We start from the raw sequence: 11,095 nt of genomic DNA, 5'->3' as shown, positions 1-11,095 counted from the left end.
ATGTTCCATATTTCTCAAAGGCCAATGTCTAGTCTTGCCAACATAGGGGAGGCCGAACCGAAGCCCACCGTTTCGGCCACTAATGAAATATTTAATGCAGGAGAAAATGAAGACTGGAGGAAACCCATTATTGATTATTTGTGTGATCCTACTAAAAGGGTGGACAGGACTGTTCGGCGTATGGCTTTCAAATACACAATGAGAGATGATGGTCTCTATCGCCGAACAGTTGATGATGTTCTTTTAAAGTGCTTGGACGAGGACCAAGCGAGAGTTGCTATGGGAGAGGTCCATGAAGGTATTTGTGGCACTCATCAGTCGGCTCCCAAGATGAAATGGTTATTACGACATGTTGGGTTTTATTGGCCGACAATGGTTAATGATTGCTTCCGGTACTATAAAGGATGTGAAGCTTGTCAAAAGTTTAGTGATATTCAGTTAGCTCCCGCTGCTATGTTACATCCTATTATCAAGCCGTGGCCTTTTAGAGGTTGGGGATTGGACTTTATTGGAGAGATTCATCCTTCTTCTTCAAAGGGGCATCGGTTCGTGTTGGTGGCAACTGATTATTTCACTAAATGGTCTGAAGCAATGCCACTAAAAAACATAATTGAGCATATTATTCATATATTCGGCATACGGCAAACATTAACTACGGACCAAGGTTCATCCTTTATGTCACATCAAGTCGGAGAATTTGCCGAATCATATAAGATAAAGTTGCTCAATTCCTCTCCATATTATGCCCAAGCCAATGGACAAGCTGAGTCTAGTAATAAAATATTAATCAAGCTCATCAAGAAGAAGATTGAGGATAATCCAAGGAGATGGCATGAGCTACTGTCCGAAGCTTTGTGGGCACACAGAATCTCAAGGCATGGTGCTACAAAGGTAACTCCGTATGAGCTCGTATATGGTCAAGAGGCCGTTTTACCAGTGGAAGTGAATTTGAATGCTTTGAGAATAGCCAAACAAAATGATTTATCGGCGGTGGACTTCTATAACTTGATGATGGACAATATTGATGAAGTCACCGATAAACGTTTGTCTGCTTTGAATGCCATAGAGAGAGATAAGTTGAGGGTGGCAAGAGCTTACAATAAGAAGGTCAAGTTGAAGAATTTTCAAGTTGGCGATCTTGTGTGGAAGGTGATTCTACCAATTGGTTCAAAAGATAGAAAATTCGGGAAGTGGTCTCCAAGTTGGGAAGGTCCTTTTAAGATTACAAGAGTGGTTCCCGGAAACTCATATTTGGTGGAATCCGTACAAGGCATATTATTACCTAGAGCTCTCAATGGCAAATATTTAAAGAAATATCACCCAAGTGTGTGGCAAGAAGCCTAGATAGGCAATGGCCGATATATCACTATCGTCCTAAGAAAGACATGGCCGATAAATAACTATCGCCCTTAGCATAAACATGGCCGATATATAATTATCGCCCTAAGGAACTGTAAATGGTCGATGGAGTGTTGACATCGTCCTTAGAACAAACATGGTACAAGTTATTTTTCGGCACGCTAGCTTTGCCGAAAAACAGGGGGGGCATGTGTTGACACCAGATTTTGGCACGGTCAAGAACTTAATTAATATGTCCTCAAATGAAGAAGTGATCTACATAAAAAAGTTCCGTGTTTTTGATATAAACATCTTTGAAGTTTGGGTCATCGCCATCCGATTTCATCTCGAAGGCCGAAGTTGTGTTTGAAATACTGAGATTTTGTATTCAAAACACTATTCGGCTCATTACGCCCTCGTATGGAAAAATGATCTACACGGATTGTCTTCGTCTCGTCGAAACGATCGATTTCGTTATAAATATCGTTCCAATCCGAGTTTGTATGCAAAAGTTAGAGCCATCGGAATGTAGCCCTGCCAGGAGGCGAAGTATAGCGCCCCACCAGACACCATGTCTGATGGGTAGCGCGAGGGGCGGGTGTTTTGCGTCACAGTCCGTTTTGCGCGAGCTATTTGACCCTCAAGATGACCTCTGATAAAAAATCGTTCAACATGAAAGTTTTTCGTCTCGTCGAAACGGTCAAGATGGCTTTTGGACTCGTTTTCATCCGAGATCGTTTACTGCCTCAAACATGACCCGCAAGGTGCAGCCAGGTTGTAAACCGAACCGTTTTGGAAAGTTTGATTCCGAGTTGGACCCAAACTAGGGTTTTGGACGTGAATCCAAGCCTTTTTCTTGCACGGGAAGTCCAGCCGCCTCTTATATACCTAAGGGGTGACGGCCGATTGAAAAACAACACACAATCGCAAACACATCTACAGCTTTTTCATCTACGTCTTGTCCCTCCCTCGTTCTTGCTCCCTCGTCCTTCGTTGTTCTTCGTGTTGGAGAGATGCGGACCACGACGCTCTAGGGGTGGCTTGACCGACCTAGGGCAGCCCATAGCCGCTGCACTCCCCGACGGGGTCCCTCCCGGGAGTGTAGGGTTTCGGGTCCTCAAAAGCTCTCGCCGGTCGACTTGCGAATCGCGCTTCCGGTGAGACTCCTTCGACGTGAGCTGCGGTGCATCACCCCCGACGTCGAGGGTACACGTGACGTGTTCGTGTGCGAACACTCATATCGAGACCTCCTCGTTTAGACACTTCATCCACACAAAACTTCAACAAAAAACTCGGTAAGATCCGTTAGTATAATAAAGCAAATCACCACTCTAAGTACTATTGCAAACCAATTCATATTTTGTTTTAGCATTGTGTCTACTGTAAAATAACTTTTTCATGGCTTAATCCACTGATATAAATTGATAGATTCATCAAAACAAGAAAAATATGCATCAAAAACAGAATCTGTCAAAAACAGAACAGTCTGTAGCAATCTGAACATCCACCATACTTATGGTACCCCGAAAATTCAACAAAAATTAGAAAAAATAAACAAGTTGTATAGCAAGACAGTGCAAAAGGAATCAGAACCAATTGACGTTCCAGTTAAAAATTTAAAATCGCGCACTACAACCAAAGTTTCTGTCCTGCACCGTACAAACCAACAAGCATCGTAAACATCCTAAAGGCAAACCTTAGCACATTATTTTTATAATACAATGTAAATATACAAGGGTATAATTATTTTTGTTGAAAAGTTTCTGCAATCAAGATTCACAAAGTTTCCGTGAGCATGAACAAAGTTCAGGGCTAGCTCCCACTTCAACAATGCTTGTCTTTCTCACTTTCACTTTCCTTTTTGAAAAGTTTTTAGGTTCCCCTCTTTATTTTTGTGTTTTTAAACTATATAAAAGCACTCAACAAAAATAAATGACTCTCTAAAACTTCCGGGTTGTCTCCCTGGCAGCGCTTTCTTTAAAGCCATTAAGCTAGGCATTTAGTGCCCAATTAATGAATCCACCCGGATCCCAAGGTATATCAAAGCCAATTTTAATTAGCAATGATTTGTAATTTAGTAGTGAGCACAAAGCAACATATATCAAGCAATAACGAAGTCTAACTCTCTTCCTATGCATCGGCATGCCATAAAAGAACAATTCATGCACACCAAGTAAAGGTCAATGCATAGTATAAGCAGTTTCTTGCAATTCTATTGTGTTGGAAACATAGAGAGGTGGAGACATAGTTCCTCTCTCATAATAATTGCAAGTAGGAGCAGCAAGCACATGCATATTATATCTATCAAAATCATCATGTGTAGTAGTAAAACGCAACCCATCAATATAATCCTTAATAAGCACAAACTTCTCTAATATAGTGTAGTTTAGAGAATTCAAAAAGATAATAGGACTATCATGCATGGGTGCAATAGCAACAATTTCATGTTTAACATAAAGAACTATAGAAAGTTCATCTCCATCAGCATAATTCATATTGGCATCTTGGCCACAAGCATATCAAGCATCATCAAAAAAGGATATTTCAAGAGAATCAACGGGATCATAGCAATCATCCTTCGGTAAGCACGAAGGGGAATTAAACAATGTATGAGTTGAAGAGTTACTCTCATTAGATGGTCGGCACAGGTGATCAATCCGCTCTTCCTCCTTTTGTTCTTCGCTCTCCTCGTCATCTTTTTCATCCAATGAGCTCACAGTTTCATCAATTTCTTCTTCCATAGCTTCCTGCAAAATATTAGTCTCTTCTTGGACAGCGAAGAAGTCCTCAATATATAGTTTAACATAGGCATTAGAAGCATAATTATCATAACAATATTCAAGTATGGCAAATTTTTCAGATTTGTAGAGAGTAGCATCATACTTTTCAATCAAAGAAGCAATTTCATAAGCACCTTTAAAAGCAACAAATTCTTCGATTTGTTGAACATCATAGTAATTATAAACACCCTTAGCATACGAAGATACGATTCCATTATCAATAAACTCACATTGGTAGGGAAGGTGTTTCTTAGGGTTTTCAGCACAACAAGAAATATCATAAATTTCACATAAATTCCAAGCATAGCATTGCAAACGATGAATTTGATCCAGTAAAAGTTTCCCTTTTTCAGATATACGGTGTCGCACAAAACAAGCATGCTCATCTAAAGATTTGCCCTCAATTAAGCTAGTGGGGGTTTCAGCATGAGCACAAAGGGATCGAAGATGATCCAAGTAAAAAGCTTCAGGGGTGTGATAGATTTTGAGTGGTTCTTCAACCATTGGTGCAGTACGTACAACTAATTTTTTTTGTATTTTGTGTTTCCTACCCATAACTAAAGATAGAAAACAATTAAGAACAGCAAATAAAAATTACTTAGTGATAAAGCAAACAAGCACACACGAGAATATTCACCCCACGCTATGACTCCCCGGCAACGGCACCAGAAAAAGGTCTTGATGACCCGCAAGTATACGGGATAGTTGTAGCCTCTTTTGATAAGTAAGAGTGTCGAACCCAACGAGGAGCTAAAGTTAGAACAAATATTCTCTCAAGTCCTATCGGCCACTGATACGACTCTACGCATGCTTGACGTTCGCTTTACCTAGAACAAGTATGAAACTAGAGGTACTTTGTAGGTGTGATAGGATAGGTTTGCAAGATAATAAAGAACACATAAATAAAAAGTAGGGGCTGTTTAAATAAAGATGCAATAAAGTAAATATAGCGAGTGGGGAAAAGTGGTGGTAGGAGTTGTGAAATTGTCCCTAAGCAATTGACTATGTTACTAGACCGGTAATCACTGTTGCAATTCTATTTGAGGGAGAGGCATAAGCTAACATACTTTCTCTACTTGGACCATATGCACTTATGATTGGAAGTCTAGCAAGCATCCGCAAATACTAAAGATTCATTAAGGTAAAACCCAACCATAGCATTAAAGTATCAAGTCCCCTTTATCCCATACGCAAACAACCTACTTACTCGGGTCTATGCTTCTGTCACTCATGCCAAGCAAATCATAAACATATTGCAAACCCTACAGCGGGAATCCCTCACGCTTGCGCGACACGGAGGGCACAATAGAACAGCACCAATAATAAAACATGCAACTCAAACCAATCATAGCAATTCATCAATCACCGATAGGACAACGAAAATCTACTCAGACATCATAGGATGGCAACACATCATTGGAAAATAATATGAAGCATAAAGCACCATGTTCAAGTAGAGGGTACAGCGGGTTGCGGGAGAGTGGACCGTTGAATATAAAAGGGGGAAGGTGATGGAGATGTTGGTGAAGATGACGGCGGTGTTGGTGAAGATCGCGGTGATGATGATGGCCCCCGGCAGCGTTCCGGCCCCACCGGAAGCAAGGGGGAGAGGGTCCCTCTTCTTCTTCTTCTTCCTTGACCTCCTCCCTAGATGGGAGAAGGATTTCCCCTCTGGTCCTTGGCTCCCATGGCGTGGGAGGGGCGAGAGCCCCTCCGAGATTGGATCTATCTCTCTGTTTCTGCGTTCTTAGATTCTACCCCTTCACCGTTTCTTTAATATCCGGAGATCCATAACTCCGATTGGGGTGAATCTTTCGCCCAGATCTTTCTCATAAAATTAGCTTTCTTGCGGCAAAAGAAGAGCGTCAACTGCCTTACGGGGGGCCCAAGAGAGTCCAGGGCGCGCCTACCTCCCTGGGGCGCGCCCCCTATCTCCTGGCCCCCTCGGGCACCGTCTTGCGTTGATTTTACTTCCCAAAAATCATAAATATTCCAAAATAATTCTCAGTCTGTTTTTATCCCGTTTGAACTCCGTTTGATATGGGTTTTCTGCGAAACATAAAACATGCAACAGACAGGAACTGGCACTGGGCACTGGATCAATATGTTAATCCCAAAAAATAGTATAAAAATTGCCAAAAGTATATGAAAGTTGTAGAATATTGGCATGGAACAATCAAAAATTATAGATACAACGGAGACGTATCACGCACCCAGTGGGTTGTTAACTAACCTTCTTCTTGAACACAAGCAGCCAAATCCACAATCAAAATCGGTTGCTTGCACGTGTCTTTAAACTGCTGTATGAACTGGGCTCGTAACTCGGCCCATGATCCAATGGAGTTAGCCGACAGTCCTTTTAACCAGGTGCGAGTTGTTCCCTCCAACATCATGGTGAAATACTTAGCACATGCAGCCTCATCGTCATCCAGTAACTCCATTGCCATCTCATAACTTTCGACCCACGTCTCAGGGGGTAAGTCAGCTGTGTAATTAGGCACCTTACGAGGACCCTTGAAATCCTTGGGCAGACGGTCGTTACGTAGAGCCGACACTAAACACGGCACACCAGTGCTTCGGGAGGTTACGCCTAACTCCACCGAAGCTATCGGATAAACCGGAGACGACTGACGAGCCGTGTTTTGGGATGCCGGTTCAGGCTCGCGACGTGGTCTCTCTTGATTCATCAGGGCCTGAGTGTTGCGGGGCGGGTTATGTCCATGGGGCGGGTTACGACGCTGCTCACTGCTTGACACTGTCGTGGAGTCCGTGTGCCTGCTATAACTCCGGCTTGGGCGAGGGGTTGAATGGATTCTCTCACGACTGTAAGAATACGCCTCCTGCTGCACCAATGCTGTCTGAAGAAGCTCTCTAGCCCTCCGCGTCTCAACCGCAGCTGGAGACTCGCCTTCCACTGTGATGACCGCCAATCGTGATGTTGTAGCGATCATGTTATCCAAAGGGTTAGAATAATGACCCGATGGTGTCGGCACATGTTGCGGTGGGGCATAGTTCTGATGAGGCGGGTCCGTCGTGTGTGGTTGAACCGACACTCCAGTCCCCGGCGCGGCTATTGCCCGGTTTACCCTTGGCTGGTCACTGGTCCCTGCACCAGGTGTGTTGAAGAGGTTCCTTGCCTCGTAAACCGGAGGCAGACGAGTCTGGTGTCTTCTCCTCATGACGTCGTCTGAAGCATTCTGATCCAATGAAATTCGGAAGGAATCAGCCTGGATCCGTTGTGCCTGGGCATCCAGAACTGCTCGTTCTGCTATCATCCTTGCATCCTCAGCTGTCAGGTCCTCCTTGGCTTGAGCTATCTGATCTCGCAGTTTTGCAACCTCCGCATTGTGCTGATCTTAATTCACCGGATTAACATCTGCTGCTAACAATGTAATTAGACTATCTAATAAACCTGTCAAGACCTGAGCCGGCGGGCGCGCAGGGCCTCTTGCCCCGGCTGCCGTCACCGCTGCTGATCCAGAAATCATCACCGCTGTTGTCGAAGAATTTTGTACCGACTGTGTTCCGGCCATAAAGATCGCAACCCGATTCGGCGGCTTGTAGGGGTCCGGAATACTATCGCCATCGGAACATCCCCCAAGCCTGCCGTCCTGCAATTGATACAATGAAGTAGTCTCGCCTGTGGACGACTCACCGTTAGAGTAGATGGCCGTCTCACCACCAGACACGGATCCTTCCTCAAATTCTCCTCCATGGATGAATCCAACAAAGGCGCGCTTCATGGCAGGTTGAACTCGGGTGGGTCTTGCACGTTGAGCCGTCTCGATGATGTCGTTGTAAATGTCCGGCTCAGGGCCCAGTTCACCAATCATGCCGATGAAGACGTGGATTCCGCCGAAGGGGACCCGGTACCCGTACTCAATTGAGCCGACATCGGGGCCCCAGCCTGCATCGTTGATTTAGAGCTTGCCGCAACGACTCTTGGCCATCCGGCCCATAGCATATCCCTTGATCCCTTCGAAGTTGCCCTTCAAGAACTTGAAACCATTGTGCGATAGCCCCACGGTGGGCGCCAACTGTCGTGGAATAGTCACGGTAGATGTCCTAGTGTGAGGACTTAGTCGTGGAGCCATCGCAACTAGGTTAACTTAAAGGGGTTAAACGGGACAAAGGAGAAAAGGATTTTCTACTGGTTCGCCCCCTTGCGGTGAAGGTAAAGGCCTAGTCCAGTTTGAAGTGGGATTGATTATGTTTCGGTTACCAGGGAGCGAATACGCTTAACCTAGCTTTCGATCTCTTCTTTCTTTGCCCTAAACCGTCGCTAGATCGTCCCTTTATCTACACAGGTTGACGCCCCGTGGCTCACAGAATCTCGGCCGGTTCATAAACGTGTCCGGCTCGGTATCTACTCTTTCATACCTTACAATACAAGTCATACACACATATGGCAGTTTATATCTATGGGCCCTGACCCGCCTTTGGCTTTGGGCCTTCTTAATAAATCTCCTTCGTAAGCCGCCATCTTCTATGTCTTCCTGGGCTTCAATACTGGTGAATCGCCATGAGTATAATCCGGCCCCTCCTGGGCGGTTTATACTCAATAGTTATATCCCCAACAGAAGGGCAATGGTGTTGACGTAGAAGCCCCTCCGTGATCGAATCCCCCTCCGACGGGACGCCGGAAAAGGCCCCTAGATGGGATCTCACGGGTACAGAAGGTTGCGGCGGTGGAGAAGTGTTTTCATGGCTCTCTCTGTTGGTTTTGGGATATATATGAGAATATATATAGGCGAAGAAACTAGGTCGATGGAGTCACAAGGGGCCCATAAGGGTGGGGGCGCGCCCTCCGTCCTTGTGGCCGCCTCGTGGCTTCTATGACTTGCACTCCAAGTCCTTTGGATGTCTTCTGGTCCAAGAAAAATCATCGCGAAAGTTTTATTCCGTTTGGACTCTGTTTGGTATTCTTTTTCTCGAAGCTCAAAAACAAGAAAAAAACAGGAAGTGGCACTGGGCTCTAGGTTAATAGGTTAGTCCCAAAAAATATAAAATAGCATATTAATGCATATAAAACATCCAAAACAGACAAAATAATAGCATGGAACGATAAAAAAATATAGATACGTTGGAGACGTATCAAGGATCCCCAAGCTTAATTCATGCTCGTCCTCGAGTAGGTAAATGATAAAAACAGAATTTTTGATGTCACTGGTGCACGTCAATCCTAAACAAACGGTTTAAAACCCCTTTCCACGATGGCATTTGGAACCGTCGCCAAGTGAGTGTGGGCGATAGGGGGGTCCTTCCCACACGACCCAGAAACCGTCGGGGATAGGGCCCCTATAAGGGCATGTTTATCCCATAGTTGTTTTGGTGATTGATGACAATGCTTTTGCGGACTAATCGTGTGCATGGAGTATTTCAGACATATCATGACTAGGCATGTGATGACTTGGTGCCCCTCAAAGACTATTGAAGACGGTGTTTCTCTACGTTTCTTCTCGGTGGATTTGAGTCATAGGAAAGCCATACTATTAAGAGGGGGCCCGCATTGGAAAGGTTTGGGTGGAATCATCACGTACACGTCTACTCCTTTTGCACCACCTTTCCTTTGGCTCTTTGGAGCATCCTCTGTCTCTCCTTGTCTATGCAAAATTAAGGTATCCTAGTGTTGCTGAACTGGGGCATGCGGTAGTATTGCTCCTCGGAGCGGTAGTACCGCAGGCCCTTGCGGTAGTACCGGCCTTTGGCGCGGTAGTACCGCAAGGGCTCACGGTAGTACCGCACCTCGGGAGCGGTAGTACCGTGGCCTCAGGCCAGGCGCTGCTGCTAGTGCGGTAGTAGGGGCGGATGTAATTTTTTACATCCGCGCCCTACGCGGTAGTACCACTCCGTGGGCGCGGTAGTACCATGCGCTCTGGCCAGGCTCAGCAGCATGAGCGGTAGTAGGGACGGATGTAATTTTTTACATCCGCGCCCTACGTGGTAGTACCGCTCCAGGTCTGCGGTAGTACCGTGTCGGATTTTTGCATGGATCAAAACGCAGCGGAAGTAGTCACGAATGTATTTTTATATGTCCGTGCCTTCCCGGCCTAGTCCATTCCTGCCTTGTGGTAGTACCACAAGGGGGCGCGGTAGTACCGCGCCAGCGGTTCTACCGCTCCTTGCCTTAGCGCTTCAGGACTGGTCTTAGGCCCTGCCGTGGCAGCGGTAGTACCACGGTTCGCCGCGGTAGTACCGTGAGCCCTTGCGGTAGTACCGCGTGTTTGGTGTGGTAGTACCGCAGGTCGCGGACTGGTTAAGTGGATAACGGTTGGATATATTCTTTCACTATGTAAGTGGTGTCTTCTTCTCCGAGTTGACCACCTCTTCCACCTCTAAGCTCCATTGTTGCTCTAAACTCCATTTTCGCCCGATCTCTCTCCCTAGCCATCCAAACCCGTTGATTCTTTAGGGATTGGTTGAGAATGACCCGATCTACACTTCCACCAAGAGAAATTTGATTCCCCCCACTAATCCCTTGAGGATCTTGTTACTCTTGGGTGTTTGAGCACCCTAGACAGTTGAGGTCACCGCGGAGCCATATTCCATTGTGGTGAAGCTTCGTGGTGTCGTTGGGAGCCTCCAATTAAGTTGTAGAGATTGCCCCAACCTTGTTTGTAAAGGTTCGGTCGCCGCCTCCAAGGGCACTAATAGTGGAATCACGGCATCTCGCATTGTGTGAGGGAGTGAGGAGAATACGGTGGCCCTAGTGGCTTCTTGGGGAGCATTGTGCCTCCACACCGCTCCAACGGAGACGTACTTTCCCTCAAAAGGAAGGAACTTCGGTAACACATCCTCGTCTTCACCGGCTCCACTCTTGGTTATCTCATGCTTTTACTTGTGCAAGCTTATTTGTGTTATATCCCTTGCTTGCTTGTGTGCTTGTTGTTGTTGCATCATATAGGTTGCTCACCTAGTTGCATATCTAGACAACCTACTTTGATGCAAAGTTTAAATTGGTAAAGAAAAGCTAAAAA

This window comes from Triticum dicoccoides, chromosome 4B (assembly GCF_002162155.2).
Source record: "Triticum dicoccoides isolate Atlit2015 ecotype Zavitan chromosome 4B, WEW_v2.0, whole genome shotgun sequence".
NCBI classification, from domain to species: domain Eukaryota; kingdom Viridiplantae; phylum Streptophyta; class Magnoliopsida; order Poales; family Poaceae; genus Triticum; species Triticum dicoccoides.
The sequence above is the reverse complement of the archived record's forward strand: the minus strand, read 5'-3'. Positions refer to the sequence as shown.